This window comes from Ambystoma mexicanum, chromosome 5q (assembly GCF_040938575.1).
Source record: "Ambystoma mexicanum isolate Mex_15411 chromosome 5q, UKY_AmexF1_1, whole genome shotgun sequence".
Taxonomy (NCBI): Eukaryota; Metazoa; Chordata; class Amphibia; order Caudata; family Ambystomatidae; genus Ambystoma; species Ambystoma mexicanum.
Genome location: NC_090933.1, coordinates 1216626851 through 1216651730, shown reverse-complemented (window position 1 = coordinate 1216651730; position 24880 = coordinate 1216626851). Strand labels below are relative to the sequence as shown.

The 24880-nt window shown below is 48.2% G+C and overlaps 1 protein-coding gene across 2 annotated transcripts in view; it reads left to right on the top strand.

The window, feature by feature from the left end:
- TSNARE1 (t-SNARE domain containing 1) overlaps positions 1–24880 on the top strand; it is a 1594453-nt gene that overhangs the window by 185609 nt on the left and 1383964 nt on the right. For both annotated transcript variants that reach the window (XM_069621720.1, XM_069621721.1), the window contains exon 2: positions 1146–1225. The gene's annotated coding sequence lies outside the window, so the exon portion shown is untranslated. The remainder of the gene's footprint in view (positions 1–1145; positions 1226–24880) is intronic.

Below are 24880 nucleotides of genomic sequence, written 5' to 3'. Positions count from 1 at the left end.
CCTGGGACTGGAACTCGCTTAGGTTCTCCTCTTTGGCTCTGGTTTGCTCTCTCGAACTCTGCCGGTGTTTCGCTCTTGGCCGTCTTCTTCTCTGCGTACAGTTATGGCTATGGGTAACTGGACAACTCGCTGTTCCTTCAGCATGGTGATTCTGTGTCGTTGGATGGGCACATTGCCCACCAGGATTCCTGTCTCCTCGGTTCTTCAGTCTGTGTGAACGCTGGGCCTCCAGCAGCGTTTCACTCTCGCGTTCAACCCACTTCTGAATTCATGGGATCTGCAGCTCTCCTTTGCACCACCTCCCTCAGCGGTCACTGGGATTCCCCTGCTTACACCCTCTCTTCTTTGCCTCTCCTCGGCATTTCATCCTCTTCCAGTCTGCTCATCTCTGTTAAATGCAGGTTTTTCCTTAAAGAGACAGATTCTCTGTCTTGTTTGTGATGACATATTGTGGCTTTGTCTATAGCCAAATGTCTGGATTTCATAATGTTCTTCGTATCTGATAGACCCATATATGCCATTAAGGTAAATGGCTTAGAGAGTTCGTCAGAGGAACAGCGTCCTTGTGCAGAATGAGGGCCTCTCTTTCGGTGAGGCCCCACTTGCCTTGACCCTCTAGGGATGGTGTTGCAGAGCAGCCTCACCTCCCCAGCCTCACAGGGGGGGCGGTGTGGGTGATCCCCAAAAAAGAGTAATTCCAAAAACCTACAGTAGGAAGGGCCCAGCCCCCCCCCCCCCCTCCTTGGGGTGAAGGGACAAATATAAGGTATATGTTACTGAACTGTTCAATTGTTCCTCTCCTTTAGTGTATTAGCGTTTGTGTGGTTGTTCATGGAAACTGGGGCCTGCTCTCTCCTGCATCTCACACCCACTTCAAAGCAGTTGCTCTGCATCCAGTGACAGGTGGTCAGATTGTCTTCTTAGCAGCCACACAATAGTGGCTGCAATGCATGGTGGGCTTCCCCTCTTCAAGCAGACGTTGTTCCCTTAGTTAATGTTGGTAAATATGTTCAGGGTATGATCCCTGCACAGTGGACAGAGCAGCACCTGTCTGAAAGCTCTTTGCCATGTTTTCATTCTAAAATGATGCTTACCTGAAGTTCTCTGTACATGAGTCTCATGAACTGCTGTTTTGTGTATTTCAGATTCTCAGAGAATTGTTACGAGCTGCAAAGATTCCAGGGGTCCAGCTCTCTGCCTAACTGCCAAGGGCCTACCCTGTAAGGTAAGAACCATTGACCACATGTAAAGAGTTTAGCTTAATAGATTTCCTTTAGTCCGCACATCAAATCTAATCGACGTTAGTATTTGACTTGATGTAACCTTGTTTTTGGAAAAATGCGCTCTGTGAGCAGCTGTATAAAGGCAGTCCTACTGGATTTGAGTTTTAAAGTACACAAATAGATGTTCACATTTAGTTGATCGTCCCACTTTATTTTTGGTAAATTATTTTACATCACCTATTTCATAGCCATATCTGTTCCTAGTCTGTCAGCTCCTTGCCAATGTCTAATGCTCCTTTCATGATGGATAGATTTTACATCAAATCCCATTATGAGTTGTAAATCGTATGTAAAGTGCTGTGGACACCAAATGTTGTGACCTCTGAAAGTCAAAACTCGTCGTTGTTTTTTGGCTGTCCGTTGTTTCGGATTCCCAAATCAAACAAGGTTCATCTAACTCGTAGTGTAAAATCACGTTCCAGAAATAGTCGACTTGCTAAATGTACCAGCCGAATATCAAGATAAAGACTAGGAAACCGATCGGTTTATCAACTACAAGCTGTTTCACTGGAAATGACCAGGCTGCGGGTAATCTGCCAGATGTGCATTGTGAGCAGGGCCAGCCTTCCTCTGTGTGTTGTGTGGGATCCCTAAAATGAAGTCTTGTATAAGTAAGTGTGGAACGAAAGGAGGAGGTTTTTAATGTGTAGATTGTCGCATCTTAGACCAGCGATGATCATGCTGAAAGTAATGCCGATATTTACCCCTGGCAGTGATGCCACTGTAGTTGGAAGTGGGAGGCTAAGGGCCACTCTTATGACATCTGTCCGGGGCTGCACACATTGTTTTGGATCGGTTTCAGCTTTCACAAAACGGTCGCCCATTGGCAATGCCCCTTTGAAACTCCCAGGCACTCAGAACAGGAAATGAATTGGCGAGTGCTTGTGAATGGTGGCGTAAATGCATTAGCGTGCAATGGCTGTGTATTTCTGGGATGTTCACTGTAGCTTGCAACGTTTGGGATGCCAGTTAACTGTCCCAGTAATCAAGAGACGTTCGTTGGACACTTTCTGAAGATGGGAGAGTTGTACTGATTTCCAGCAAAGCGTCAGCACCTTTGGACTTCTACCACAATCCAAGTGCTGCAGGGTCACATTGGCAGCTGGAGGATAACCCTTGTGCAGTGTGTTCCAACTGTACTGTATGGTGTGTTACTATTTGCTGAAAGGAGACCTCCTTGCTGCCCCCTACTCCATGAGCCTCTTCTTATTTACTGGGTTTAATTACGTTAGGGTAACTTCCTGCTGTGAGTATTGTACATTTTCAAATTTGGACACCCAGAAAGAGAACGGGAGAAACCAAAAGCTGTTCTTGCTTTCCACACTCTTAATTGTGATTGGCCCACAGACCTGTTACCCTATTAGATGGGACATCAAAGTTGTTTTCTAATATTGTTTTGAAATGGTTGTAGAATTGGATGACCTCTGATAGATACTGTAAGGATAATAACCTTTCAATACTCAGCTAGCCTTCTGACCAGGTACCGCGACGGTACACCAGTGCCCAAACCTCTGTCGTATTCTGGCCAAACGTGTACACGTTCTGGATTCTCCGATCTACGTGGCCTTTATGGACCTTAGTTTGGCCTTTGGCCACATGGATACGAGACTCTCTGGAAAACCCTATGTGATTTAGGTGTTCCATGCCCTATGATATGGATGTTGGAGTCACTCCACGGGAACTCTATGATCTGCGTGGTGAGTTGACTTACTGTACAGTGGTAAGAAAGGGGGTTTGCCAAGGTATGTGTCCTTGCTCCCCTTTTTTCTAATTTTTATATTGACTCTCTTGCGCCCTATTTCGAGTCACATGTCAACATTGATGTCCCCCAGTGCGGCGCCAGGAGATTGCCAGTGCTCAGTTATGCTGATGACCCTGTTCTCCTGGCAAAGGCCCCTAGATTACTACAGGCTCTGATGACACAGTATGATAAATATGAGGCACCGGGGCTTATGGGTTAACAACTGTAAGTGTTTTACAATGTCTGTCCACCGATGTTTCTAGCGGGGAAACCATCGTAATGCTGCTCCTCTTTTGACTATTTAGGTATAAGATGCAATAACAGGCTGAAGGCATCTTAGAGCGAAACCATAGGGGGTATTTTTAGACCCGCAAAAAGCCTGAGATACTCTTCTGTGGAACATAAGACTAAGATCTATGAGGGCAAGACCGTCCCGACAGTTATCTTTGGGTGCGAGATAGGGGGGGTACACAAGGGCTGACTGTCTACAAAAGATAGAAAACGCTTTGCTAAGAAGACCCCCTCAACATCTCTGTACTCTATGCATCTGGAAACACTCGTAAGATCTATCTCACTGATGCAAGACCAATGTTATCCTGGGCCTCATGTGGGCCAGTGATGTTAGTCCTTTTGTTAAAGGTTTAATTGCGAATATACTAACCTTGGACGGTCCTAGTAAAGCAGGTTAGTTAGCCCTCATAACGTTTTTGTTAAGCAAGTTCTCGTGGGTGACACATTTTTAAGGCCAGAAAGCATGAGAACTGCATTTAAGATGGCGGGTAAAACTAGGGTTATGCAATATTTGGCCTCAATGAGGGAAGAAGAAATGATGTCAAAGTCACATGTAAAGACCTATATACTGCCGGCTCCCTGAAATGGGCCTGCATCTTATGCCTGACTGGTGTGCCTGCACAGAGCCTTCCTTATGGTGGACAGATTTAGCATACGGCTCGTTGGGCCAGTATTGCAGACCTAGTCTAAAGTTAATGAGGGGGGCGCAGACTATAAATGCATGTGTGGGGGTTAGGAGACGTTATCCTGCTTGGTCTTATTTGGTCTCCATTGTTCCATGGTAACCGAGCAAAACATTTATTGAATATACTCTGAGAAAGCGGGAAAATGCCTAACCGCCCAGCATTGATGTTTTTGATTACTTCATCGAAGCCATTGGTTACATTTGCTCTTGCATGTTACTTACAAGAAGCCGGGCGGAGGCAAGCTTTAATGCTGTAGTAAGGGCTTCCCCTTTACCTATGCAACAAGAGCTGTTGTGCAGGATATAGATGCAATGCAATTTTAGCTGTTCTTTAGGCTGTTTTTTGTAGTGATTTTAAAAATCCAAAATACACGTTCTAATTGATTCTGATGGAATTGGCACATGGAGGTTGTTATTGACCTTATCTCAGCAAATCGGAATGTTCAAAATGCAGTCAGTACCTACTGGTATTGACCACATACTGAATATTCTGACTTCAAAAGGAGACAGGGAAACACTAATGCAATTTCCAGACACAATGTCTTTCCACAAGGCAATTCCTTTCTAGAAGGACCTGCTTTTTCACTGCAGCCCACTTTCTTATAGAGAAACTGTTCACTGTTCCACTATTCCTGCTACATGCTCACCTCATAACCTCTCTCAATTTAACCAGGTTTGCAATTGAAATGATTAACTTGCACTGTGTTATTTAAATACTGCAAAATACAACCACATTTAATTTGTCGATTTCCCTTCACATTATTAAACTAATGTTTTTTTTTACTTCACCACCAAAAGATGATTGGCTGTTACCACTATGTGCTAATAGCCTTACAGACCTTGGGACAGGTTATCATCACTTGTGATGATGACGCTTCCCCAACGTTATGGCCTCGGGTCATAACTTGGTGGTGGGTCATTGTCCTGCTATAATGACTGCTCTCTTGGCCTATAAGCTATATTAAAAGAGAAAACCATGGCTGCCCTCTTACAGTAGGCCTGATTCCCTACCAGTCCATGAACAACCTGCCAAATATAAATAAGTGGTATGCTTGATGTTTGTTTAAAACCATTAGTTGCTACTGTTCATTGTATAAACACTTTTTAGGAAACAATTAACACATTAAGAAATAAGACGGCTTGCATCTTGCTCTTCTGTTGATGTTCTATTCAATTATTACTTAAACCCAACAAGTGACAAATAATAATGGCACCTATTCTGCTTTTAAAAATGTGTCCGTCCAATGTTATGCTGCACTGTGCATTCCCGCTGATCGTATTTCGAATTCTTTAAGGCTCATGACTTTTTTCAGAATTTTAATTTAACAGTAGTTTTGTCTGAATTGTACACGTAAATGGAAAAAAGCTCTTAAATCTATGCAAAAGATTAGGCCTGCTCGTTTTAATTGGCAGAACAAGAGGGCCCTCTCTGGCAGAATTCACATCGAATGTGCTACTTGGTAGCAGCATACCAGACTAAAAGTGTTCATCAACATAATGGTCCATCAAAATCAAAGCATTCACAATCCAATCTGAAGGCCATCTATGTGACCATAGAAACTGTTTTGTATTATAAGAAACCATCATATACACTTCACACCCTCCCCCGAGATGCAAATGGACACTAAATAGGAGACATTACTGTGGCACACTCAAAGTAGTGTAATAGAGACCTTAATGGACACCTTCTCATAGAAGAACTACTGTCTTGATGAAGAAGCAGCAAACTAGTCAGTCACACACAGAACAAACACGTCAAAAACATTAGCAGCCAACACACGGACTAAAGGAACAACAGCCATAAAACAATAAGAAAACCCCAAAAGAATTGTTGGACACAAGCTGCAAAATTCTGCACCATAACCTGCAACCTCTCCAATCCAAAATCCAGGAATCGCGAGGAAAGAAATCGCACGAAGAGAATACTATGACACCCGGCGCAGATTTATAGCACTGAGCAAAATAAAACGGCGAACATGACACTAAACTCTCAGATATAGAGGAATCTCTACGAACAAACACCTTTTGGGAGAAATGTAATAAAATAAATGGAACAAAAACCTTGAACCACGAGTTAGGCCGAAGAAGTCTGCCAATATGGTAAAAACGCATCCAATGCTTATTCGGAAACTTGCAAAGAGAGCAAATGAGCCCAGAACAAGGGGAAGCCATGGACAAGCTACAGCCATTCAAGCATGCCAGAAAGAATGAAAAGACACCATCGGACGTGGAAAATACTAAGAGCAAGGACTATATTCAAAAGATGACATTCGGAATTTTAGTGGCATAGACTCCATATTGGGTGAGACGCAAACGCTGAGCACGGCAAAAGCACAAGAGGCCTTAACAAAACTATTCACTAATATCCGATCTTGTGGCCAATACCCCACGAGATGGATCGAAGGCATAATCACCCTATTAGATAAGTCATAACCACCTCAACCCAAGTAACGATAGAGCTATATATGGGGTAGTGCGATAGGGACGCTGATCTGTAGGTTTCTGTAAGAAAGAGAGCAGACATTCCCCCCCTCCAGAAAGATCTGTCGTACCGGAGCTGGATAGTACGGACACACGGAAACAGACACACACAGTCTCTCCCTCTCTCTTGGCGTTGTGGTGCAGGGAAAAGCGACATAAGAAAGGAAATCGAGGCCAAATGCATTGCTAACGTAACATGAAAACTGAGCCATTCAAGCAAGAGAAAGGAATAGTGCAGGGATACTGCCTGAAGCCCATTTTCCTTCATCTATACAGGAATTACCTACCTATCACATTGGGAGCTTCAGCAGAAATATGTCGGGTCACCAAGATAAACTGCAGCCTCCTCTATACGGATGGTTTTGTCGTTCCATCACCCACATGAGAGAAAGCTTGGAAAGATATGGCAACCAGTGGGCCATAAAAGTTAAAACTGAAACCAATGCAATGCAACTAAGGGAATAGAAAAGCTAAAGATTAACAGTAAGCAACATCTTTTCTCTTATATGGAAGTAAGTTCAGCCCAGACTGTCAGAAAGGATACAATTCCAACAGAATACATGCACCTACTCTTCTGAAAACGGATACTCGAGACGTACAGAAAGATAGCCCCTACTAGATAAAAAAAAGAATCCATTAAGCTCTGGACACTTAGATCCTAAAGCATATAATGAAACCAACACCTGACAAAATACAAAGGTCACAAACGCATACAACCCAGTCTAAGTAATACTGTGTTCCACTGGCAACTCCTTGGTGAAATACAAACCACCATGAAATGTCATAGACTACTGATGGGAGGATTCAGCCCAGCAGAAGTCTAGCAGTAAAATATATTGAACACCAACAAGAAATGACCAGATTGAGCGCAGCAGACACAGAAAACTTGGAAACATCACTGACACTGGATCTGTAAACAGTGTTGCATGGAACTGTCGCAGATGAAACCCACTTCCTCCTCCATTTCACCAAATACAAATGCACAAAAAAAGCTTTATTTTATAGTTGGAGCCCTCATCATTTACGACATTGATCCCATTCTTTATTGGATGGAACCCTTTGATTTGAGAGAGCGGTTGTGGATTCCCAGATGAATTCTATTGCCAGGATTCTCTCCTTGTCACAGAAGAATTCTGTGCAGGATTGCATGCATATCTCCTAAAGCGCTGCATAGTCTTGGCCCAGTATTCCCCATCACGAAATTAACCCTCTGCATCCATTTATGCTGGACTTGGGTTTACCACAAATCGCCAAAATGTAGAGCCGTGGAAGATCCTTCCCTGACTCCTGTGAACTCCCCATTGCGCTCCACCTGCAACCGGACCACGTTTCTAGGCGGCGTCACGCCCTTCTTTTCCCGGTGGCAGCCTCCTCCCTGGCACCGGGACCTTTCTGGTCAACTAATGTCCTGCTCTGGGTTGGTTGCGTTTGTTTCCCAGAACTTGTCAGTTGACTTTCTCTCGAGCCTCCATTTTTGATTTTGCTGTAATGTTGACAAAGCGAGACCCTGCGTGCTTGGATGCAGCCCTCCCGCCTTTTCCTCCCCCCCAAAACAATGCGCTCAAAAAATAGCAGTGAGGTGGAACTGGGCTTTTTCCTGGTCATGGTAGTCGAAGAATTGATGCTGCTCGGTACATACATTCTTTTTTTTTTTAAATTAGAAGTCTCCCCCATTTAAAGTGTCTTGGGCCATTACCCTACTAAAATGAAGGTGTTTCTGTGTGCTAGGGGTTGCTTGTCAATTGCCCGGGCTCCCTCTGTTTGGCCCGCTTCTAACCAGTGACATTTCTCCCATCTGCCTGGCCTTTCGCGTCTACAGGTGCGCTTTTAATTAACAGAAGTGACAGCAATACCTTTTAATTAACCTCATGAACCTTTTATCTGTAGCGACAAACCGCTTGGGTCAAGCTTTGATGAATGTTGGCTCATTTAGAGAGTGGGGGGCGGAGTTGGGCCTTGCAGGCCCCCGCTGTTCTTCTTCTCAGGCGTTTGATTGAGGATGCTCATGCGCTTTCATTTGAGTGAATTTATATTTTGCGAGAATCTTTCTAAATACACAGCCGACAACGAATTGAGCGGCATGCACTTACTCTCAATGGGGATCAGAATAGAGTTCAGAAGAGTTTGCTTACCTTGCAACGCATTGACAACCGGCCCTTCCATGTGCAATGGATGATCCACGGGCATTGTTCCACCGGGGCTCTCCCCTGCAAGCCCACATTCCGGCTACAACAGTAGCTGGCTTTGGCCCCTTGCCCTGGAACTCCATGCCCTCCCCCGCCCGCATAACGGCACCCCACATTCTCATTGACTTCCATTCAGGTATGAAAACCATTTGCGTTTCTGCGCTCCGCTCCACCCATCTGAATCTCCAAGAACTCTTTCTCTGTCTCTCTCTTTTTCTCCTTTTTTCTTTCTCTTTTTCTCTTTTTCTTTTTCCTCTTTCTCCTTCTCCTTTCTTTTTTTCCTCTTTCTCTCTCTCCTTTTCTCTTTCTTTCGTTTTCTCTCGCTCACACTGCACTTCACCTCTCCTTCATCAGTCTCCTCCTCTCAGTTATTTCTTTGCCTTTTCTCCGAGATGGATCCTTTTGCTTATTCCTCGAGGTACATTTTAGTTTTGCCTTCAGTCAAGTCTCTGGGTGCTGTAATATTCTTCAGATCATACGGTCCCATATATGCCACCAGGCTGGTGGATTTAGGGAGTTCCTCGCAGGAGTCATTGCCCAGACCCTTGGCCTCACTCCCTAACCTCAAGGGAGAAACTCCCCCTTGTGATTAAATACCCTAAATTCGTCACATATGGTTACGATTTCAATTTGTGCTCACGTAATAATGGACATTGTTCTCTTTTATAGTTGTGACTGCATTATGTGATGGTTTATAGTAGGTTGTTAACTTTGTGTGGCTCCGCTTTACCTTAATATGGTGGTCTCGGTAAAGGAAGTTTTGTGATTGCCATTATCCAGGGTCTTTATAAAGGACCTTAGTGTTGTATGACAGGCCGTGCAGTGATGCACCAGACAAGGTAAATAATTCAGGTTTTATTAAAGGGTTTTCAACAGGTGAAGGTTGGATTAACTCCTACAGCTGTAAGTGTGCAGCTATAACTAATAAAGATGTATCTAAAGAAACTGTGAGTAGGTGAGGGACAACATAAAGTGGAGCTCCATTTGGTATTTCTAGTATTTTCTTTTTCGGAAACGTAAACAAAACACAATAATCTTAGGAGACACCGTATATAACGACATAAGTCTTTCCAAAAGCATGAACAACTAAAAGTTCAAATTGAAACTTGAGCCGTCCTTAGCCTCCTGGATGATGTGTATAAAAGAATTTTCCAAAGGTTGGCCCAACGCAAATGTCCATGGCATAGTTTTCAGAAGCCCATCCCTATTTTAAAACACAAAACAATTCAATTGTTCGGAATAGGCTCTTTGAGCAGGTACTCAGTCTGGATGTTCCATTCTTGCCTCTCTGCGTTCCATGACTTTCTGAATACCTTGATCCGTCCCTTGTACCCTTGGATGCCTTGCAGCTTTGTCTAGCTCTTCAGTGATGTGGTCACTGTTCCTTTTTGTCTTGAGCTTTCTCTGAATTCTCTCTTGGCCTTCCTGACGTTAAGGTTTGGACAGACCTCCTGGATCAATATGGCAAAGACCTTGGTTGACCCTAGTTTTCTTGGTTTTTTATTCTCCAATTTCTCTAGTCTCTTTTGGACGTTGGCGTACAGTTCTGGTTTCTTAAGAGGTTTCACAGGGACCTTCGCTTCATTACTTGAGTTTGTGCATGGTTCTTACTGGACTTCAGTTTCAGCATAGTTTGTTCCCTTCAGGATTCTGTTCCAGAAATCTGTATTCTTAGCAAACTCTCCTGACACAGGTCCAGTACTTCTCTCTGCCCCATTCACTCATCTTGGTCACGGGAGCTCTGTTTCAACTATCCTGGTCCACCTCTCTTTGTACGATCCGATGGCCGGAACTTCGTTTATGGAGACTACCAATCCTCCAATTTCCCCCCCCCCCCCCCATCATGTCTTCCTTTCTACAGGATCACCCCTTTGAACCAGGGACAACAAACGGGTACATCTACCTCTGCCCGAGTTTCTTCCAGTACTGATCCCAAGGGGTGATTCTGGAGTGTGAGCAGACTCCACACTCCTCCAGGTTTCTCTACTTCTGAGGTCACCTACATCCTTGTGCCCTGCCTCATGAGGCCTGTCCCCTGCCAATCATTTTCATTGGTTATTCCCTACTTAGTTTTAATACTTTGCTCAGATTGGTTTATCTCAAGCCGTTTTCCAAATATCCCATTTGAATGAGGTATTACAGTATCTATCGTAGGTGTGATAGCAGAAAAATGGGAACCTGCCTCATCCACTGTGCGGGAGGTACCTTGAGCAATGACAGGCCAACCCAGCCTACTACCTGCACATGATGGTATAGGGTGGTCTCGGAACTCACCACAGTGGTGATTAATTAAATAGTATTGTATTCACATTATAATAATATAAATGAGTCATTACATTCTTGGCCCCTTCGTACATTTCCCTTATTTGTTTCTCTTGGCGTTTAATGTATTAAGCTCGTAGTTCTTATGGAGAAGCATTGCTTTACTAAATACCCCTTTCCATTCCAAAATGGCAGCTTGTTTTGTGGAGATTATATGCTTGTAGCAAGGTTGAAAGCATACAAATAAGCGGTGATGGTTGTTATTACTGTTGTCAAAACCTGTGTCTAGGTGATGAGTATCTGTTTTTTCCTTCCTCCCCTCTCTTGTTGTCCCCCATCCACCCCACCATAGCTGGGTTTTTTTTCTGTCCCACAGCTGTTTTTTAATAAAGGAAAATAAAATAATGTATTTTTTCTACTTGATTTTTGTCGCAGAATGCCTTTTTGGTTGGTTTTTGAATAACTGTAAAAAATACGATAAATGGCCGATATCCCCCCTTAAATCCTGTTTGCCCAAAATGCCAGTAATAATGCCATTGCTCAGTATGAAAATATTCATGCCCGTTGCACCAATAGATTCCAGTAGCCGTACTTCTATTCAAGTTTTCCTTCAAGGGGATTGGGTCCTCCGACGTATTCCATATCTATGACAGTAATCACCACAGCGGTGCTGCTTCGGAAAATCTTCGGCCTCTGTGTCCTGCGTCGATGATGTCGATACGCCGCCCTCGAGGACCTCCTCTGACGGCCGACGTCACTGGATGTTATAAGAAGGACGCACGACGCCCGTGGCCTCAGTTCCATTTTTTTCCGCGAACGTGTTCGCTTCGGAGATCTCGGTGTGCCTCGACTCTTTGGAGTTCCCGTCCTTTCTCGGTTCTTCGAACATGTTCGTATTATGAAGTCTTTCTTCATGAAGATGTCTACCTCGTCTTCCTCACCGCGTCCGGGCTTTAAGAAGTGCAGGGACTGTGGGTCCAAGATGTCGGTAACGGACTGGCACAACGCCTGCCTCTGGTGCCTCGGGGAGGACTGTGTCGACTGCCAGTCGCTCATGTCCAAAGACTTGCGGGAGCGCAAGAAGAAGTTATCGGTAGGTAAGGTGTCCAAGCCACGGAAGTCGAGGTCTGCAGGGCTTTCGACTGACTATTTGAGGGGCGACTCTCGGCGTCGGAAGTCCAGTGGGTCTCGGTCCCGCCACTCCTCTGCCTCTTCGAGGCACTCCCGGAAGCGCCGTCATCGGTTGCCTTCCCCATCCTCATCCGAGGACTCCGCCCGTTGGCGGGTCGCTTACCCCACCAAGCATGTGACGCCGGATGAATGGGCTTCCTTCGGGAAGAAAATGTTGACGATTATCGAATCGCAGGGCACTGGTCCGTCCGCGCCTCCGAGTGGGTTCGGTCGTGATCGGTCGAGAGACACCGCTCGCACGCCTTCGGGCTCGGGTGGTCAGCACGATTCGCAGGAGAGGCTCCCGCTCGGACAAGGGGAATCATTCTCGTCATGCCCGTTCCAGGTCCCGGTCCTCGACGCGCTCGAGACCATGTGCACCTGTGGTGTTTTAGAGGAAGATGTCGACGCCGGTGGCGCCAAGGTCGTCGACTGACTCATTCGAGGCCCCGCCCCCGAAGAAGTAGTCAACGCCATCGGCGCCCAGGCTGGTGAGGGACACGCTCGGGGCTCCGTCCTCGAGGACTGTGTCAACGCCATCGATGCTGTCGGCGTCGTGTTCGGCGTTGACGCCGATTCACTCGACTCCTTTCTACGCTGTTGCGACGGGGTTCCCCGGGGCTCGGTGGAACCACCTAGAAAGGCTCTGGCAAAGGTCAAGAATGGCTTTGTTCCACATTCTGTGCCTTCTTACTGCCAGCTTGAGTTTATTTCAGAGGTGGATGAGGGCTTTGATGATGGCATGGTTCCGGATACGGTGCCGGACGAGATTCTCTCAGGCCATAGCCAAATTGAGGACCTGCGGCAGTCCCTGCACGATGCCAGTGGTCTGGACACCTCTCCGGAGGTGGAGTTTTGTAGGCCTGAGCCTGGCACTCATGCCGACTCCTCGTACCGGCACCTTATGTCCAGGGTCACCGAGTACTTGGGATGGTCTGCTCCCCCAGGGGATTTTCTTCCGGATGACCTTACGGATATCCTAGACCAAGGTCCACCAACTGACCCGGTACTGCCGTTCCATAAGGCTCTACAGAGGAGGGTGGCGGCGGCTTGGACTGCTCCGGAGAGTCTCCCGGCAGTGGGCAAGTCTTTGCCGCGAAAATACCGCCCAGCCAGTAGCGACCCCTGCTACTTGACCAGGCACCCCACTCCGGATAGTTTGGTGGTGCAGGCGGTTACGGCCCCGGCAAAGCAGGCGTCATATCCTACTATCCCTCCTGATAGGGACGACAAGCGTTTTGACGGCTGGGCGAATAAAGTGTTTTCCTCAGGGGGTATGGCGCTTCAGACGGCCAACTCTGTATGTGCCTTGTCACGTTTCACGCACACTCTGTGGAACTGTGTTTCCTTAGCGGCTGAACATATTCCCGAAGGGGTCCATGGCGGTGAGCACCGTGTAGGTTTGCGTGGTTGCGGAAGTCGGGGTTTGCTCCTGATGTGCAGGCCCGGCTCCTCAACATACCCTTTGACAGGGAACATCTTTTTGGCAGCAAGGCTGACGAGAGCCTTGAGAGGTTGCAGACCTCCAAAGCTGCAGAAAAGTCGTTGGGCGCTGCAGTTCGCCAACCTCCGCCTTTTCGTCCTAGGGGGCAGCAATGGAGGGGAGGTTCTTTTCGTTATTACTCATCCTTTGGTAAAGCGAGAGGAGCTGCCAGTCAAAGGGGCCACTGTAGGAGTGCCAGAGGTGGAAAATAAGGTACTCGAGGTGCCAAGGCTGCTCCGGCTGTTGCCTCTTTGCTCTCAGGCAACGCCGCAGCCGCATCGGCTCAGTCATGAGGCCATGTCCCATGGTTCGCCGGTTGGGGGAAGGCTGGCGCAGCATCCTGTAGAATGGCGTGCCATTACTTCAGATGTGTGGGTTCTGGAGATCATAACCCATGGCTACTGTCTTCCTTTCCGGCAGAGGCCTCAAGACAATCCACCGTGGAATCTCTTTGAAGAGTCCAGATCCGCTCCTTGCGCAGGAAATTCAATCCCTGCTGGAGAAAGGCGCCATAGAACTGGTGCCTGTAGCGGAGAGGAACAAGGGATGGTAGTCCCCTTATTTTTTGATTTCCAAGAAAGACTGGGGATTGAGACCCCTCATGGACTTGCGCGGTTTGAACAAACTCCTCAGGAAGGACAAGTTCAAGATGGTTACTCTCCAGGCCCTTCAACTTCAGAACTGGTTGGTGTCTCTCGACCTCAAGGATGCTCATTTTCATGTGCCGATACATCCAAAGCACAAGAAGTACCTGAGGTTTGCGGTTGGCGACTTGCACTTTCAGTTTCAGGTCATGCCGTTCGGATTGACCTCCGCACCGAGGGTCTTCAGCAAGCTCATTGTAGTGGTGGCAGCGCACCTCAGGAAAGGGGGGATTCACGTCTACCCCTACCTGGACTATTGGTTGATCAGGGCGCGCTCTCCCGAGCAAGTCCTGGATCATCTGTTTGTCACCTGCCACTCCTCCACAAGCTGGGCTTCTCCCTCCGCTTAAAGAAGTCCCATTTGACACCAACTTAGAGGCTCCAGTACATCGGAGCAGTGCTCGACACGTCCCTGGGGTAGTGTTTTTTTCCTCCCCAGGTGAGGGCTCATTACATTCAGCAGATGGTGCACAAGTTTCAGCTTGCCCAGAGTCTTCCAGCGTTCAAGTTCTTGAGATTGCTCGGCCTCATGGCATCCTGCATTCTTCTGGTGCCAGAGGCCAGGTTGCGGATGAGATCTTTGCAATGGGCACTCAAGCTCCAGTGGTCTGTCCTCCGGCAGGATGTCGGACCCTGTTCAGGTGCCGTCCTCGGTCGCCCAGGACCTTCTGTGGTGGGCCGTCGAAGACAATCTGATGAAGGGGGCTCCATTTTGGCTACCCTGGCCGGAGGTGACGATCGTGACGGACGCATCCCTCACGGGATGGGGAGCTCATGCCAACGAGTTGAGTCGGCGGTCGTTGGTCTCCGTTGGAGTCCAGACTCCATATCAATCTGTTGGAGCTGAGGGCCGTCAGGCTAGCCCTGAAGGCTTTTCTGCCGACTGTGCGAGGGAAGAATGTCCTGATCCTGACGGACAACACGGTGGCCATGCACTACCTCAACAAAAAGGGGCGGGGGGGCAGGGTCACTTCCTCTGTGCAGGGAGGCGATGCAGCTCTGGTTCTGGGCAATCCAGCAGGAAGTTTCGATATCGGCAGTTCATCTGGCCGGAGACAAAAACGAGACGCGGACGCTCTGAGCAGGCAGAGCGCGATCTCTCACGAGTGGGAGTTGGCTCAGGAGATTTTCCTGGAGATCTTCGCCATTTGGGGGACCCCTCACGTGGATCTGTTCGCCTCCAGTGTCAACCGGAAGTGCGAGATGTTCTGCTTGCGGGAATTTCCTCCAAAAGGAGCCTTAGGAGAAGCGTTTGTGGTGGAGTGGTCATTCCCACTGCTGTACGTGTTTCCTCCAGACCCCATCATCCCGCAAGTACTGCAGAGGTTACGGAGGTTCGGTTGCCGGGTGATCCTCATTGCTCCGGCGCGGGCCCGGAGGACGTGGTACCCGGACCTTCTCGACTTGTCCATCTGCCCTCCACGTCATCTTCCCTGCCGAGACGATCTGCTCTCACGGGAGAGGGGTCAGGTTCTCCATCCAGAGGTCAGATCCCTCAACCTTCACGCTTGGTTTCTGAAAGGTTGAGGTATATGGATTGGGACCTCCCTGAAGACGTGATGGAGGTGGTGTTCACGGCCAGCAACAAAGTCCCTGTACCGTTGCCATTGGCGTAAGTTCTGCGACTGGTGCAGAGTTAAGAATGTGGATCCTTTTGCATGTGACATTCCCATGGTTCTGCCTTTTTTGCTTTCTTTGGCCCACAGGGTTTGCAAGTGGGTACCGTTAAAGGTCACCTGGCGGCGCTGTCCATATTTATGCCCTCGTCTGAAGAGTGTTCCCATTTTAAAATTCCTTTAATTTCTCAGTTTCTGAAAGGGCTCACTAATGTGTCCCTCCGTCACCTTTCCAGGTGCCCGGTTGGGATTTGAACCTTGTTCTCAAGTTTCTGATGGGTGCTTCGTTTGAGCCTTTGCATTCATGCCCATTGAGACTGTTAACTCTTAAAACTGTATTTTTGGTTGCGGTCACTTCCGCTCGCAGAGTGAGTGAGTTACAGGCACTTTCAGTTAAGGCACCCTTCACTGTGTTTCATAAGGACAGGGTTGTCCTTAGAGTTCGTCCTTCCTTTCTTCCGAAGGTGGTGTCGGAATTTCATTTAGGCCAGAAGGTTGTTCTTCCGGCGTTTGATCCTCCTCGACATCTTGGTAAGGAAGAGGAGAGGCTCCATAGGCTTGATCCTAGGAGAGCGTTAAGCTTTTATATTTCACGCATGTCCCAGGTCAGAGTGGACGATCAACTCTTCATTGGTTACGCTGGAAAGCGTTTGGGACAAGCTGTGACGAAACAGACTTTGTCTCACTGGATTATTTTGGCTATCTCTGAGTGTTAGCGGTTGGCGGGTAAGGACCCACCGGTCGGCTTACCGGCCCATTCTACCAGGGGTATGGCTGCCTCTACTGCCCTACAGAGGGGTGTTCCTATTCGTAACATCTGTGATGCAGCCACCTGGGCTTCGGTACATACTTTTGTACGTCACTACTTCCTCGATTCCATCCGGGGGCAGGACCTGGCCTTTGTCAAGGCGGTCCTTTACTCCGCAATTTGATTGGGCATTCTAAATTTCTGTTTTCTAAATTCTTTTCCCACCTCCTTGCATTGGTACTGCTTTGGGAGTCTGTCATAGGTATGAAATACGTTGGAGGACCCAACCCCCTCGAAGAACAAGTTACTCTCTTACCTGGTAACGTTCTTTCGATGGGATGGTCCGCCGACGTTTTCCATATCGCACCCTCCCTGCCTTCCCCGCTACATAATTTCTTATGCGATTGCAGCTTACGTTTCTGCAAGGCTTTGTGTGTCCGACTGGAAGAAGACTGGTGCCACACGTTCTGGGGGAAAAAACTACAACTGAGGCTATGGGCGTTGTGCATCCTACTTATAACATCCTGTGACGTCGGTCGTCGGAGGAGGTCCTCGAGGGCGGCGTATCGACGTCATCGACGCAGGACGCAGACGCCAAAGATTTTCCGAAGCAGCACAGCTGTGGTGATATGGAATACGTCGTCGGACCATCCCATCGGAAGAACGTTACCAGGAAAGAGAGTAACTTGTTCTTCTAGTGCCAGATCCTGACAACTGCCTCACCCCTTCATTAATGGCCCTTCTCTCCAAGGCTACAACACACATTCACAATGTATCCCTACAAAGCACACATATACACATTACACTCGCATTCATACATGCACACCCCCCCCTTGCTTGCACGCCATCATAGATACTTAAACACCTTTTTCTTGACTTACCTGCACGTAGCCTCGCTTTACCACAGCTTGGGACTCCTGCTGCTTCCGCACGCTGCACCGGATGGCCCGCCCATGCATTCTGATGGCAGGAAACAAAAGGCAGTGTCAAACACTTCTCCCTGAGTCATGGTTCCTAGGGTGCACGACAGAACACCATAAATTCACTGCCGCGCGGCCTCTGTTTTGCCTCCCCAATCTTAGCACTTTAGATACCTTTTGCAATTAAGGGGCTCCCCAATGCAGGAAAACAAAGTGCTTATTGGAACACAATAATTCATCAATGCTCTGTGTGAATTGTAAAATGGGCACTTATCTGGCCATCTTTATTTCAAAATAAAGAAAGAAAGAAAAGCAGAAATGTTAATAAATCACCATTGGTGTGGTTTTAAAACACCTCTCTGCCAAATTGCTCCACTGGTACCCCCAGATTGGAAAAGACACTCAAAACGGGAACAGGCTGATGGAGCACGTCTGCTTACATCAGCCCAGCCGAAATTCAAAGTGACTTGCTCATTCTCCGTTTGTGTGAGGTCTTTCCCTCAAAATCTAATCCAGTATTTTACCAGAGATGTTTTCGTCAGTAGCACCCCACAGCTGCGCTGCCGTTTCAGCTACTGGACTCCCCTGAATCTGTAAATAATCTCTTGTTTCTCATAAGCCGACAGACCCTGCTCTTGGCTGCTGAGAGAATGCAACACCAGCTTTGTCTGAACACATAAACAAGCTGTCTTTCCATGGCTCCAGCAAACACACAATGTGCTCAGAAATGGGCTTCTCTTTAAGCCTGAAATCTAATGTTCAATGATGTTCCCAGGATGCCTCTCATCTTGATTCCGTAATGGAATCAAAGCTAATACATTTTTAAATGCATTACACCCTCCAAACCCATGGATGTGGTCAGGAAAGGTCCCCACGAGCAAAGGGGGGTGGGAGGGTTTATGTTGCACTTAGTGTTTTGATGATGTTGGGTGCAGCAAATTGAGTGTGATGTTGCAATATATATATATATATATATATATATATATATATATATATATATATATATATATACATTATTTCTGAGGCTTGTGGAATCTGCTTAGATTGCATGCTGTGCATAGGCCGACATCTAGTGGAAGCTGCAGCGTATTACAGTTTGTTTTTCGAAACTCGAATATGGGCGCCGACACAGGGTGTGCCAGTAATGCTATCCCTAGTGTGACGTCCACTGTACCCATGATCCCTCACGCGTCTACGACCCTCAGATTGTTTTTTTCCGCCATACTTGTCAGAAGCATTCCGCGGAGTTCCCTGGCTTTTAGCCATAATTTTGCAAATAGCATAATATTTCCCAGTTCCTTCCAGTCCCACGTCGAGTCACCGAATATCGAAGCTCGACACCGGCCCGGAGAAGAAAAAACCGTCGAGAGCTGCACAACGGACTTTGGGCCTTGGAAGGCCTCTGGCCTCGGCCCTTCAAGTAGGGAGAGTGGGGGGTGGTACATACTCTACACTCACATGTATTTATATATATATTCCTACACACACTAGCCCGCTGCCACAGGGTGCGTATGGAGGGTACCCCTTTCCAATTTTGCCCCAAGTGCAACCGCAAGTACCCTTTGGTTGACAGACACGCCAACTTCTGCTTGCCGAGGGACCACCCCGAGGCGAACTGCAGAGCGTGTAGCTGGTTCAAGGCTAATACTCTAAAGGACCGTTCGACCAAACTTTGGGCCCACCATGCCAGGCAACGAGAGGCCATGGAAGTGGAGGGCACCTTCAGTGATGGCAGCGATGCTGTACTATCGGACGGCGAGGGCAATGTGGCATCGAAAGACAGCCAAGCGCAAGTCCCTGACCTCGGAAGATTGTCCGGCAGGGCAGCTATGGGGAGCACACCCGGCGACGCGAGCGCTACCCACACCACTTCCACTAAACACTCAAAGTCCAACCGAGACTCGACGTGCGTGGCGAGTTCTCGGAAAGAACGCAGAGACGCAGAGAACGGTCCACTGAATGGGTGTCCTCTGGGCGTTCTTGGTCAAGATCACCGCATGACACCAGGTAACCATCCACTGTTGCCAAGAGTGCCTCACTCACCAAAGTAATGGAGGTACGATCGTCGGAAGACGAAGCTGACCTCCATCCCCAGGCCGCACTCCAGGATTCGGCGTCAGCAGACCGCTAGACGGCGGTTCCCGTTTCTCGACGTCCTCACTCTAAGGAAAGGGTCACTACCCCCGAATCTCGACGCCAGATGTCGAAAACCTCTGAGAAGGTGAAAACACCAGGGAAGCACTCTTCCACTCATGGGGAGGGGGGAAAACAGCAGAAGAAACCTTCTCGGCCTTCTTCTACACCTCTGCTATATAAGGACAGTGCTAAGTCTTCTGATAAACAGCTAGCCAAGTCTCCTGCACAAACCCATAGGTCCAGTCGGGTCATAGAAGGGAAACACTCCCAGGAAAGGGTAATCCTCAGCTCCAAAGAATGGTCCAGTGAGGATATAGACAGTTATGTCTAGAATGTCATCCCTAGCGGACTTCTATGCCAAGAACCCAGATCACTTCCTCTCCTATTCCCCTGACGGGGCTACTGCCTCAGGGTCTAGGGACCTGCTACCCCCTGGTAAGAAACCTTGAGTTGAGGCACCAACACAAGGTCGGTCTTCTGACCCTTTCTACGTACACCCATACACTCAGTATAGTCGGGATCCACTACAAGATGAGGATCCCGAATTAGTAACGTTGGATGACCAAACTGGGGTGGACTACTATGGGGATGACGAGGACGAAGAGGAAGATGACCCAGAAGTCTACAGAGTAGACTCACCGGTAGGCAAAGAACCTCAGGTTACTGACTCTCCAGTCGACAACCAACCTCTCCTAAATGAGGTTTTGTCTAGAGCGGCTGAACACTTCCGCATTGACGCCCAGGGAGCACAGGAGGAGAGGGACTTTGCCGAGGAACTAGTAGGAGAAAAGAGAGCCATTACCCAGGCCATCCCTATTCTCAAGTCTATACAAAGGAGGATTGATCCTTCCCTTATCAATCCTAACCTCACCAGGCCGGTAAACCCCAGAATCGAAAAATTGTTCAGGACATCCCAATCAGACCCGCTTTACATAAAGGGGCAACTGAAACCTGACTCCCTGGTAATAACTAATACCCGGAAGAGGGCGGGAACGCCCATATCTACATCCGAGGCTCCCCCCGACAAAGAGAGCAAGAAGATCTACGGGTTGGAAAGGAAGGTAGCTTCCACTTCCGCCTACCAGGCAAGGATTGCCAACTCCCCCACTCTGCTGGCTAGTTACAACTGCCACCAGTGGGAGCAAGTTGCTGCACTTATCGACTCCGCACCGGAACCTTTAAAGGGCGAGTTGCCACAGGTTGCGTCGGAGGGGAGAGCCGTGTCCGGTTGCATCCTTAAGGCAACCTTTGATGCCGCGGATAACACCAGCAGGCTAATAGCAGAGAGCACTGTCATTAAGAGGCATGCTTGGTTAAGACAGTCAAGGTTTAAACCCGAGACACAAGCATCCTTAATCGACATGCCGGTGGAGCCTAATCTACTGTTTGCCAAGGCGATAGAGGACGCATTAAAAAATGCCAAAGCTGAGTATGAGACTCTGAAATTCCTGGGACAGTAGACCAACAAGCCCCCTAATCAAAGAGGGAATGGCAATTTTCGTCGCCCACCCGGCCAAAATTCACAAAGAGGCTCCAACTATTCTCAGGGGAAGGGTACATCATGGGGTAATAACCAGCAGTCTACCCAAAGTTATAACGGGAAGCAAGAGGGGCCGTGGTAAGGGAAGAGGCAGCCCCGGCAGAGGCGGCACGCCTCCCGCAAAACAGTGACGCCGAGATCAGGGTCCCTTCCCACGCATCTCCAGTAGGGGGACGCATTACCAACTACATCCAAGCATGGGAAGGGATCACATCAGACAGATGGGTGCTGTCCACAGTGTCCGCAGGATACTGCATAGAACTGCTTGAGCGTCCCCGAAACCACCCCCCACGACAAAGTACATTCCTTGGACCACCAGAAGATCCTCTTCGAGGAGATCGTCAATCTTCTACAAAAGGACGCGATAGAACTCGTCCCGGGCAAACAGGTAAACAAGGGTATTTATTCAACTTACTTCATTGTGCCAAAAAAATATCTAACAATGCGCCCAGTCTTAGACTTACGCCCTGCAAAAGTATGTCAAGCCCCAAATGTTTCGCATGACTACTCTCCAAGAGGTAATCCCCCTCCTAAAAAAGGGGGATTACATGGCAACATTGGACATGAAAGATGCCTATTTTCTTATTCATATTCCTTTCCATGTTCATATTCATTTCCATATTCCCAGCGCACAGAAGATTCTTGCGCTTCAAGGTGGACAATCAGCACTACCAGTTCAAGGTGCTGCCCTTTGGTATAGCCTCGCTCCAAGGGTATTCACCAAGGTTCTGGCGGTGGTGGCGGCACACCTACGCAGGTAGGCAATCCCAATACACCTTTCCCTGGACGACTGGCTCATCACGGGGGAGACCCCAGCAATTTGCAGTTCAAACATTCAAAGAACGATCAACCTCCTCTTCGAATTGGGTTTCTCCATAAACGAGAAAAAATCAAGCTTGGTGCCAAGCACCTTCAAACAGTTCCTAGGCGCTGTACTAAACACTCAAGAGGGGTTGGCCTTTCCATCAGAGGAAAGAATTCGGAATATACTACTGCAGATTCCTCAATATCAGTCCTGTCGCCAGATAACGGTGCTCAAAGCGATGCGTTTGCTAGGCATGATTGCGTCCTGTATTTACCTGGTCCCCCAAGCGCGCCTGCGCATGCGTCCCACGCAAGAATGGTTGGCGAAACAGTGGTCTCAGGCAAGTGGTCAATTGGACGATCTAGTGGTCGTTTCCCCAACACTGGTACTAAGTCTTCACTGGTGGACAAGAGAGAACCTGTCAAAGGGGAAACCCTTTTACGATCCAGAGGAACAGGCTGTAGTCACAACGGACGCATCTGTCACGACCCTCGCCACAAACCCATTGTCCAGGTGGAGTCAGGACTCGGGCCTCTAGAGCCTGGCATCCTCTTCAAAAGCCCTCATGGGGCCAGTCCTGGCGCCTATGGCGCCAGGCTCATACACCATGAACAACAATGTGCTGGGGAACTACTTTATTGTATTGTCAGCCAACATGGAGGCATCCACATTGCTTGGTTCCTAAGAACCAATTATGCGGTCTAGCGTTTTGGGTGTGGCAAGCCTGGAACTACTTTCACTGGTACTACTTTACCTGGGCTATATAAACCACACCCTGACTGCAGAACATGCTTTGTGTTACTTTGCAGCTTGCAACGTGACGCTCACCGTGTCCAGCTATTCCCTCGAACCTCGGAGAAGCCGAACCTGCAAGGAGACAAAAGGAACATCATTAGCAGCAGCATCTTACCTGAAGTCTTCATCTTTAAACACTTGCAGCTACTGAGAACAGCTTCCTCGAATCTGCACGCCTCCCAGACAGAACGACCTGAAAGAGGAAGATGAAGGCAACATTAAAGAAAGATGTAGAGACATTTACAAATTACGAACTGTTCAAAAGGCTTACCTGGCTGGTCGCCTCTCGGCTGGCACCACTCCGCACATTCCACTCGCGCTGAAGAACACCACGACCTACAAGGAAGGAAAACACAGGTTAGCAAAGGCAAGACTTCGCAGCGCTGCTCATAGCGCTTACTTACCGCATCATAGCGCTCTTAATGCGCCATAATTTAGCAGCGGGGCTCAACCAAGCCAGTTCGCCGCGCTGAATCTCCGCATACCTAAGGGAGAAAAAAGAGACATTTTAAACAAAGAAAGGCATGCAGGATAGCAACAAACCTAAAGAACAGCAATAAGACCTACCTGAACAATATCAAACGGGCCGGCATCAGTGAAGTAACTGGACCGCACTCGCCCATGAAAGACAACGCGCCCCTGCAAAGAAGGCAGGATGGGGAGTACGCCTAATTCTACCACAAGGTGAGGAGAGGGCGCCAGAGGGACTGAAAGCATACGGCGGTGGCGGGAGGATTCTTACCCCAGTCGGTCAGTCTTGAACACAGTTCTCCTGTATTTTCAGGCAGAACCTTCCCCGCAGACCACATCAGGGCAAAGCTGAGAAGCATACCAGCGAGTAACCCAGCTGGGTGGCGTCCCTGTGGATACCAGGTGAGCGTAACAGCATCCCTGTCAGGGTGGGGAGCACACCTCCTTCACCACACAGCTCAGGGTCTCTGGTCTCACACAGTGGCCAAGAATCATATCAATCTGCTAGAGCTTCTGGCAGTATTCAGAGCGCTTCGAGCGTTCGAGTCCCACCTGTTAAACCTGTCAGTGCAGATCTTAACAGACAGCACAATAGCGATGTTCTACCTAAACAAGCAGACAGGGACCCGTTCGCCAATTCTGTCCAAGCTTGCCCAAAAAATTTGGATATGGACACTCAGACTGAACCTGTCATCTCAACATGTTCCAGGGGATCTCAATTCTCTAGCCGACACCTTGAGCAGAGATCCTCTCCCAAGAGGACACGAGTGGTCGCTACACAGATAAGTCGTAGAAGACATCTTCTCACAGTGGGGTTTCCCCACTATAGACCTATTCGCCACAAGCGAAAACAGACAATGCCCAGACTTCACATCCAGGTTTCCCCTGCCAGGCTCCAAGGGGAACGCCCTGTGGACGAACTTGTCAGGGATTTTTGCTTATGATTTTCCACCAACTTCTCTGATGAGGAAGGTGGTCAACAAGATCCACAGGGAATCAATGACACTCATCTTAGTTGCTCCCATGTAGGCGAGACAACTGTGGTTCCCACACCTGCGCAGGCTACCAACGTGCGAACCAATCGGACTCCCATGCTGGTACAACCTACTATCCCAGCACCAAGGTCAAACGGTGCATCCTCAACCCAGCTCAATGAACTTGGCAGCATGGCTCCTGAAGTCATAGAGTTTGGACACCTCAACTTACCACCTAGGTGCATGGACATCCTAAAGGAATCTAGGAAGCCCAACACTAGGCACTGTTATTTTGACAAATGGAAAAGATTCGTTATCTGGTGCCAGAATAAGCAAATTAACCCTGTTGATTGCACTCCTTCCACTATTGTCACCTACATGCTCCACCTGCTGGACACAGGTTTGGTATTTAATTCCCTAAAGGTACACCTGGCAGCTCTGTCAGCATGCACCACCTCCCATAACAAGGTATCGTGGTGGAAAGTACCAGTGGTTAAAGCCTTCATGGAAGGGGTAAAGAGACTCCACCTTCCAATTTCTAACCCACCACCGGGATGGGACCTTAATGTGGTGCTGGCTAAACTCATGGGCCCCCCGTTCGAGCCCATGCATAAAAGCAGTCTCAAACACCTGACAGATAAAACTGCCT